Here is a 10,696-nt window from a genome sequence, read left to right as displayed (position 1 = left end):
ATTCTTTATTCGGCGGGTTTTGTTGATCGAGATCGGAGGTGATTATAGGTATTTGTGATTACCGTAAAAAGAAGGGGCATAAGTGTGATTCTTGCTATCGATTTATTGCCTTTCCAGCCAATTTCAAGTTTACAAAAGGAAGAGGTTCACAGAACACTCAAGAGTTACTGTTAAATTTCTGTCTCTACTGATGATGTTCAAGGGCATGTTGTTTCTAGCAAAGTCAGTCACACAGAACCTATTGAACCTACTCCTACATTTACTCATGAGCAGTATCGTCAGATTCTTGATCTCTTGAATATGCCTCCTTCGACGCCTGTAGCTTTTAACATGGCAGGTATGATTGATCCTTTGACTCCTTATAGTATTCACTGGGTTATAGACACGGGAGCTACTGATCACGTTGTTTGTGACTTTAATTGCTTGGATTCATCGGTGGCTTGTACAAAACCTCGGATAATTCATTAACCCAATGGTAATACCACTCCAGTAACTTTTCTTGGGACGTCATTTTTCTTCTTCTATTGTTCTTTCAAATGTACTGTTTGTTCCACAGTTTAGTCATAATTTGCTTTCAGTTTCAAGAATTACATAAGACCTAAATCGTTTTTTCCATTTTTATCCTGATTTTTGTGTCTTTCAGGATCTCTGTGATGGAATGATGAAGGGGATTGGTAGGGATTCACAAGGACTTTACTACTTTGAGTTGATTTATTCAAATACTGTTTTTGGTACTTCTTTTTCTAATCTTGGCCATTCCTCTGTTTCGTCCTCTGTTGCTAAGTCTGGTAACAGTGATTTGTTTGTTGTTATTGGTACCAATGATTGCAATAGTTTGAGTTCTTCTATTGCTAATAAATCTCTTCTTTGGCATGCTAGATCTGGTCATGCTTCGTTTCCTAAATTGTGTAAACTTGATTACCTGTGAGATATTTCTTTTGACTCCTCGTCTTTGCCTAGCTGTTATGTGTCTCCTTTGACTAAACAAACTCGTCTGCCTTTTCCCTTACGTAATTCTCGTGCAACCAAACCTTTTGCTCATTTGCTTCTTGATTTGTGGGGTTCCTACAAAATCTCAACCCATAGTGGTCATAGATTGTTTTTAACTATTGTTGATGACTATACTAGAATGAGGTGGATTTTTTTTGTTGAAATATAAAAGTGAAGTAATCATACATTTAAAACAGTATTTGAACAAACTGACTCAAAGTAGTAAAGTCCTTGTGAAAACTCAATTCTCGGCTACTGTTCAAACCATTCGTAGTGGTAATGGAGGAGAGTTTTTTAGTTCTGAGTGTTCTTCTTTCTTTTCTTCTCTTGGTATAGTTCACCAGAGTTCCTGCATTCCTACGCCTTAGCAAAACGGTATAGCTGAGTGTAGGCATCGACATATTCTTGAAGTTGCTCGTGCCTTATGCTTCCAGTCGAAAGTTCCAATCAAATTTTGGGAGGAATGTGTGTCTGCTGCTTGTTAAATCATCAATAGATTGCCTACTATTGTTCTTGGGTGGAAGACTCCGTTTGAATTTGTGTTTGGAAAACCCCCTAATTTGTCTCATTTTCGTGTATTTGGTTGTTTATGTTATGCTACTAGCTAATAACAAAGACATTTGCTTCTCATGCTATTCCTTCTTTTTTTCTTTGCTATTCTAGCACTCGAAAAGGTTACTTGTTGTTTAGTCTTGAAACTCATTCTTTCTTTGTTAATCATGATGTCATTTTTTATGAGGATATTTTCCATTTCGATTTCCTCTCAAAGATTCGTTCCCTGTTTTTTCCTGCTCATGACATTTCTTTTGATGATTTTCTCTCTTTACCTTGGTTGGCTTTACTTTCTTCTTTCTCAGAATCAGATTCTTTATCTGATTCTCCTTTGCCTAATCCTGATGCTGTTGATTCTATGGATTCTGGTGCTTCACTTCCTTCAACAAACAATCCAGCTCTTAATGGTGTTGATTCTCATGTTGAACAGCCTTTAGCTGTGCCTCCTACTCATATGTCTTCGCGAATTTCTAGGCCTCATTCATGGCTTAATGACTTTGTTTGTTCCTACCAATCATCTCTCCTTCAGGTTCATTTCCTATTTCCAATTTCATTTCTTATTCACACTTACCTTTCCATACTCAATCCTTTGTTTGTTCCCTTTCTCAAATCATTGAACCAAGTACCTATAAACAAGCCTGCAAAGATCCTAGCTGGGTACAAGCTATGCAAGATGAAATTCAAGCACTAGAGTCCAATGTTACGTGGTATTTAGTTCCCTTGCCTTCTGGTAAGAAGTCTATTGGGTGCAAGTGGGTTTACCGGGTCAAGTATAATGCTTCTGGGGACTAGTGGTTTAAGGCTCGCCTTGTAGCCAAGGGTTACAACCAAAAAGAAGGTGTTGATTTTTTTGGAAACTTTTTCCCCTATTATCAAGATCACTACTGTTAGGTTCATTCTGGCCATTGCATCTCTTTATAATTGGCCTCTTCATCAAATGGATGTGTTTAGTGCTTTTCTTTATGGTGATCTTAATGAAGAGGTGTACATAGATTTGCCTTCCTATTTTTGAAGTGAGGGGGAGCGTATGGTCTGTAAATTGCAGAATTCTCTTTATGGGTTGAAGCAATCATCGCTTCAATGGAATGCTAAGCTTACTTCTGCTTTGTTGCTAGCTGGTTTTGTGCACAGTAAATATGATTATTCACTGTTTACAAAACATCACAATGGAGATATTGTGGTAGTTCTTGTGTATGTGGACGATTTGTTGCTTACTGGTGATAATATTGATTTAATTACTGATGTTAAGCGTTCTTTAAGTATGGCTTTTAAAATGAAGGATCTTGGTGAACTAAAAAATTTTCTTGGGTTTGAGGTTTTGCGATCTTCTGAGGTGATTGTTCTAAATCAACGTAAATATGCTCTTGAATTACTTGTTGATGTTGGATTAGGGGGTGCGAAGCCTAGTTCTACACTTCTTGAACAAAATTGCTGGTTGACTTTGGTGGAATTTGATCAAGGTGTGCAGCAGAATGGTTCTATTGTAGTTTCTGCTGATACTTTGTTTGATGATGTTGAATTGTACCAGAGACTTATTGGGCGTTTGCTTTATTTAACTCACACTCGGTCTGATATCTCTTTTGCTGTTCAACATTTAAGTCAGGTTATGCACGCACCAAAGCAATCACATTGGGAGGCTGCTGTGAGGGTGGTTTGATATATTAAAGGTAGTCCAGGCCAAGGTATTCCGTTGAAGGCCTCGGGTGGTACCAAACTGATTGTTTTTTGTGATGCAGACTGGGCCACTTGTCCGATGCGTAGGAGATCTGTTACCGGTTTCTGTGTTAAGCTTGGTGATTTCTTGGAAATCAAAAAAACAGCTGACTATAGCTCGTTCCTCAGCAGAAGTGGAATATAGAAGTATGGCTGCTACCACTGCTGAGGTGATTTGGTTGCAAGGGCTTCCTGCTGAACTGCATATTTCCGAAGAGGGGCCAGCTACTTTAAATAGCGACAGTGAGAAAATACGAGCAGAAGCATAGTTACAAAGCATGTTTCAACAGTCGAACAGCAAGCTGATATCTTCACTAAAGCTTTGGGGGTCGGTCAACATCGTCATTTGTTGTCCAAGTCGGGGCCGCCAAATTGAGGGGGAGTGTCAAGTATAGTAGTTGTTTAGTTAGTAAGTTTGTTAGTGCAATTAGACTATTAGTTGTTTAAGGCAGTTATTTTATTTGTATATATAAGTTGTATATTTCTGTACTTGAGATTGATGAATGAAGCATTTTATACATTCAATTTACTGTCCACATACACTTAACAATAAAAACGGTGCACTCTCTTTTCAGATTTTTTAGGACTGTGTGATCCTCTAACCCGGGCCAGCTTAATTGGGACGATGGTATAATACTAAAAACAAATAAAGATTGTAAAAAAAACTTGGAAAACATTCCCAGTAGAAATGAAGGAAAGTGTATGGGACATCACATGGGTGAAAGACGTATAGAGATATGAAGAAGAAAGGTCAACTAATAATGACTGCTTGAGGCTCTCAAGTAACAAGCTTAATTATCATGCATGCTGTTTGAGTCAATATAAGTATAGGGATTGGAAGACAGCATATATGTGTTGATGCTTGTGAAAATGGGAACATGCCACCCACCCACAGACAACATCCCTCCAATCAAATTAAATTCGCATCTGTTTCTGATATACTACATGTATTGCCTGCCTCCATGCATCTAGTTTAATCTGGGTTATCACCGATGATCTCCTCATTGTCAGTGAACCCACATGTCCCATTTACTTGCTTGGATAGTGGCTGGTGCATGTTGGCAATGCCTTTGATGTCAACGATTTTGATTGTAGTTCCAAGCTTGTGCTTGTTTCTATCAATGTTCAAATTTTATATGGCAACTGTGTTTTCTTTCTCCAGAAGATATGGACAATACTTTCAAGTCTCACATAATATCGAAGCATGTTATATATTGGTATTTTGATAGGATATAATTGGCAAAGTGGTCAATTAGATCCCTCAATTGTGAATGTAAAACAAGGTGGTGTCAATAAACCAGCTGGACTCTAATGGCAATGCCAAGTTGAATGGAGAACAAGCTCCTTGGGGTGAGTTTTCAGGCAAAAAAAAATGCATCAAGCATTGCCTCATTTTCCGCTGAATTTTTCAACCAGGCATGGTCTGCAGGGGCTCCTAGATTCCCCAAAGAAGAGGATGGGTACATTCTTGTGACCCAGGTTAGAAACCAACACCATCAACTCTTCTCCCTCTATTTTGCTCCATTCTGACTTTTTTTACACAATAATCTTTTAATGATCTTTTACACTGTGCAATTTCAATACACAGGTGTTATCTAAGAGGATATATAGGAGAAACCGACTTGAATATCGTCCGCTGTAGCTGAAAGGATAACACGAGATGATCATTTACATGTTACCTTCTTTTAATAAATGCATGAATGAAGGCATATTATGTAAGCATATAAGAAAAAATTAAGTAATAAATTCCCATGTAAGCTGAAGTTGGGCCATCTTTGAGTCTCCAATATATCCAATATTAAGGGTCCTGAGTTAATCAGTTAGTAAGTAGTTCCAACTTGATTCAGTCAAAAATCGATAAAAGGTCGACTCGAAATCGAGCTCGACTCGAGACCTTAATGAGTTGAGTCGAGCAAACTTCAACTCGACCTGATAAGTTCCCTAGCAACTTCTTAATTTTTTATAATTTTTTAGTAGTTATCTTAAAAAATTATTTTCATTAAAAAATTATTAATTTACTAATAGATAATAAAAAGATGATAAATGACTAGACTAATCTATTAATTTTCTAATAAATAATAAAAATACTAAATTATTACCTAAAAATCAAATCCTAATTATTATTTTAATGTATTTGTGGATTGTTATTTTGGAGTTTAGACCTTCAATTTGTTGTATACACTCTTTTTGATAATTTTTTGGTTAAATTTATTAGTTTACGTTTATATTAAATTGTGTATAATATTAGTAGATTTTACTTATAGTTAATAAATAAGATAAAAAAAAAATCGACGAGCTTAACGAGCAACGAGTCGAGCAACGAGTCGAGCAATGAGCTTAACGAGCACGAGTCAAGCAACAAGTTTTTTTAACGAGCGCGAGTCGAGAAAAAATTTAATGAGTTTAACGACCAACAGATTTTTTTACGAGCAAGAGTCAAACACTGCCCAACTTACGATCGACTCACTCGATAAGCACCTCTATCCAAGAAAATATTTTATAACAAAAGTCTCCACATATCTCCATTTTTTCTCATAATTTTATTCTTTCATCATCAAACGGGTTACTAACAAACTTTTTGAGTCTTATCAAAAGGGATTTAAATCACAAACTCAAAAATATATGTTGCTTCCTTCTATGAGGTTGAGGTTTGCGTTTACCAACCGGATGCCAATCCAGTAAAAACTAATGCCCTTGTCTTGAAAGAATTTGGACCTTGGATCCAGACCACTAGGCCAACTCCCTGGGAGGCTAAAGATTCATGTGAGTGAGGTGAAGAACATAATCATATGAGGCAATCACTTGTGAATCTACCAATGGTGAAGACAAGTGTTGTAGCAGATGATAACTGGTAAACTAATCTATGTTCATAACTATTTTATATACATGTTTTATCATTCATTAATTGAAATGCATGGTTCCATGTATCCCCCCTTATTACTAGGGAGCATTTGGATGTATGCTTGACAAGTTCCGTAGCAGCTTTTATTCATGTGGTCCTTGCCCACCCCATCCACCAACAAATGCAAATCAGTGGTTGCGTTTTACCCCCAACCATCATCTTGTTTACTAGTATATGCCTCACAGTCGCCTAATTTTAATCTCTCTTCTGCATTCTTGAAAATGCTATAGCTTAATTTGTTTCATATTTGTTGAGATAAGGAAAGGTACTCTTTTGGAGTTATCATAACCATTTTTTTAAAAATAATTAAGTTTAAAAAATAACTATGACTTTATTTGAAAAATGGCAATTTTGAATTAATTTGAATTAAATTGAATATGACTCTCCATCGACCTTTAAGTTAATAGGTCAAATACCTAAAAATGTATTTTTAAAACAATTTTAAGGAAAAAATCGTTTTTTTGTAAGACAAAAATTGGTATGCGTTTACCAAAAATCCGATTTAATAGGTTCGGGAGTCAATTACACGTGGGGAAATATTAGTATCCCACGACGCCCAAAATTGGTACTTATTCTATTATATATTGTCGCGGTAGTGAAAATTATAAATCGAATATAAAGTTAGAATATGATTCATTTATTAAAGTTTAATTTATTTGCTTCAAATTAATTATTATAGAACATTCCTTAATTTGAGAATAAATCACGTGATTTGCATATCCTCCAATGGGAAAGATATCCCACTTATTTCTCCTTTATACGAGAAATGTCTCCTCCCCAACGTTATCAAAAAAGCACAAATCAAATATAAATCAACAATCAATAATTTGCATAAAATAAATTACTATTTAAAGAAACACGCATTGCATCATTTGAATAAAAATGAATTAATAACACCCTTAAAAATAAACTCGATTTATTTCAAGTTCATATTTTGTTCGGGTGTCGTATCGGATCGCACTAATTCGATCAAGTCTCTCCACGCCCATTCTACTACAAATAAATGTTCTTGAAAATATTCGAGCAGCACATCAATAGATAAGGAAGTATGACGAAAATAAATACTATTTGAAATATATAGAATAAAATATCTATAACACATAGGGCTAATAATATTTATTTACTATAATACATATAAAAACATAATATAAAAAGTATGTATATACATAGAGGACTAGAATAAAAACAAGAAAACATTACATATCAGAATGCAAACAATAGAAAATAGGCACATTTGGCGATTCTAAGGACCAAAACGATATTAACAGTAACTTGGAAGACCAAACAACAATACCGATAACAAACAAGAGCCATAATCAAATATACTAAGCAATACGGGTACTGGAAACAAAATAAGCCATAAATGATATTAAGGTTAAATTCAAACTTTAGCAAACAATGGTACAATATAGAAATCAGTGACTTGAATGTGAATGTTGAAAAATAAAGGCTCGAAACAAGATGACATGATACTTCATTTAATGATTAAAGGATGAGATTATAAAACCAGAGGGACCTAAACTATTATTATCCCATACGTGAAAGTACAACAATACCCCATCTTGAAACTACGTCATTTTGCATATGGTATATATAGTTACCACCTAAGCCAAAAATGATTAACCCCTTCATTTGTTTTGTTTCTTCAGCAGAGGGAAGAGAGATAATTCTCAAACTCTCACAATTCCCTAATTGGGAGAGAGAGGGCTGCTATGAACGTCCGCGCCCGCCGCTTACCGACAGTGCTTCATGACCGTTCACGACGGTCGGAGGAAACAAAATCCTCCCCAAACATTCTTCTCGTCCTCCTTAACCCGAATCCCACCCCCATTTAGTCTAAAAGTCACCATATAATCCTAGATCTAGGGTTTACATTTCGAAAAAAGGATCTAGTGACCTTTGGGTTTTTCAAAGTTCTTCTGACCAAGGTGAGATGCTCTTCTCATCTCTTTTCTTTTTTCTTGTATTATTTCTTCCTTTTTTCCTTCTTTTTTTCCTTCTGTTTTTCTCTGCCCTTTTTTGCTCGAATTGTTTTCACTGAAAACTCCTCTCCTTAATCTCTCTTTCACCTGTTTTTTATCTTGCATGTGATGATTTGATGCTCTATTCTTGCTGTCGAGAGGATAGAGTATGATTACTCTATTTTCGGTGATTGATAGTCCCATATTTTCTCGGGATTTCATTTGGGATTTTTTGTTATTTTTAGTGTTTTTCATACTGATTTGGCCCTTTTTTTACTGTTGATGTTGATTCTCGGTCACTGTAGATTGAGATGGTGGTGTCAGAAGCCATCAGCGGTGGCAGGAGCAATTGAAAGCGACGACAGTAACTCCCTAGGGTTATGATGAAACCCTAGGGTTCCTGCAATCTCATCTAGGTTGTTAGATCAAGGTAAGATCCAACGGCTGAGGGAACGAGCAGCTAGAGCTAAGATGAACGTGGTAAACCCTAATTTAGGATTGATCTAGATAGTTGGATGGGTCTAGATCCTATGGCTGCATATTGGCGATGATGAAGGCTTGAGATGGAACCCTAATCGGGTTCTGGGTCAGCTATTAGGCTCCAGTCGGGTCGAACTCGGGCGGGCTTGGTTGGATCCTCTTGGGTCTTTGTAATGGGGTATGTTTCTGGTGGGCTGGAGTTGATGGGTTATGTGTTGGTTCTTCTAGTATGTAATATATGTTGGGCCTTATAATTTGGGCCAATTCGGGCCTACAAAAATGTAAAATAGATGTTAATAATAATAATAAGTTAATAATAAAATTAGAACTCGAACAAAAATGAGTGTCTACAGGAGTCAACACTGATTTTTATAGAAGCTGGTTTTGTTCATCACAATAGTGTTTGAATATTCATTTTTATGATTTATCAAATAACAATATGGTTAACTTAATCATCTTAAGTACTAGCATGTAAGGATGCCAATGGATTCTGGATCCGATCCGAATTCGTATATCCATATCCGTTTTATAGGGTTTGAATCATAAAATTTTGGTCCCGACGGATCATGATCGAATCTAGATCCTCTGATTAAAGTATAGATTTGGGTCCGGATCTGATACTAAGATATCAGGTTCGGACTCGTTTGCCCATTTTATAGAAAAGTCCACCTTTGATTTTAAAATATATATAAATGACATAATATGTTTTAAAATATACATATTATAGAGGGAGACGCCTGAGTTCTTATATGGTTGAGTTCTAATAACTTTTAAACTAGGCTTGCAACAATAGAATGTTTCATGATCTACATTTTTTTAATGTTCGTGTTATTCAAAAGACATTTGTGTAATTGTGTTGGAGTATTTTTTTAGACTTTAGTTTATCGTTTTTTATTTTGTTATCAGTTGTATTGAAATTAATTTTTCTTCAATTAAAGATGTGATATGAAATTAGTTAATGACAATTTTATTATGTTAAAAAATAAGTTGAATGGTCTTTTTTAATAGACCCATTTTAGACCCAAATGCATTGGATTTAGATCTGGGTCTCAATTTTCTAAACCCACATATCCGGGACGAGTCTAAACACAAGATGTAAAAATAAATTTGGATTTGGATCTAACTAGATCCGGTCAAGATTCGGCCAATTGTCATCCCTACTAGCATGATTCGTGTATTTGCATTATTATTGTCGTTTTCTGTCTTCTGTTTGTAGCTAGGTTGTTAGTTGAAGAGATCTTGTCATAACAGGGCAATTGTCTCTCTTAAAGTTAAAAATTATTATATATTTTTGCACTCTTTAAAAAATTTTAAATTCATTACATCTTATAATTTTAAAAAGAGAAAATAACCTCAGTGACCAAAAATCCCAGATAATATACGATTTTGACTTTTTTTGGATTTGTGAAAATGACCAACAAAATCGCAATGCGATCTCTAATTCGTATTGCGATCTCCACTATCGCAAATTCGCGTTGCATTTCGCGTTGCGATAGTTGAAAATCGCGTTACGATTTTCCATTTCGCGTTGCGATAGTCTACAGTTGTCGTTGCAATTTTTCAAATTCGTTGCGATAGTCTACAGTTATCGTTGCGATTTTCCAAATTCGTTGCGAAAATTCGTTGTGATAGTTAAAAAAAAAAGATTTTGTTTCTTAAGAATTTTCTCTAAAAAGATAGTATCCGCGCGGACGTGTCGAAGATACGTATTACCACGACCACGACCACGACCACGACCACGACCCGAGACGAGACGGACGGCGGCGGCGGCACGCGAGAGTCCCCCTTGTTCTCTATCACTCAACAAGAAAGTGGGAAAGCCAAGCCTTAAATACCATTCCCAATAGTGTTTCCAATACTATGTGGGATTGAGCATTACCAACATTTGTTTCCAATACAATGTGATTATTCAGGAAACAATTAACAATCATGCACCTTAAAAAAACTGAATCATCAACCAATTGCATTAGTATTATACGATTAAATATGTCATAATTAAAATTCAATCTACAATCAATCGCGATTATTGCAATTTTAAGCAAAACATTCAAAAATAATATCACTATTTAAGGCTCAATCTCACATAGTATTGGGAACA

The sequence above is a fragment of the Hibiscus syriacus genome, unplaced genomic scaffold (genome assembly GCF_006381635.1).
Source record: "Hibiscus syriacus cultivar Baekdansim isolate YM2019G1 unplaced genomic scaffold, ASM638163v2 tig00116989_pilon, whole genome shotgun sequence".
Taxonomy (NCBI): domain Eukaryota; kingdom Viridiplantae; phylum Streptophyta; class Magnoliopsida; order Malvales; family Malvaceae; genus Hibiscus; species Hibiscus syriacus.
This window is presented reverse-complemented; position numbering follows the sequence as displayed.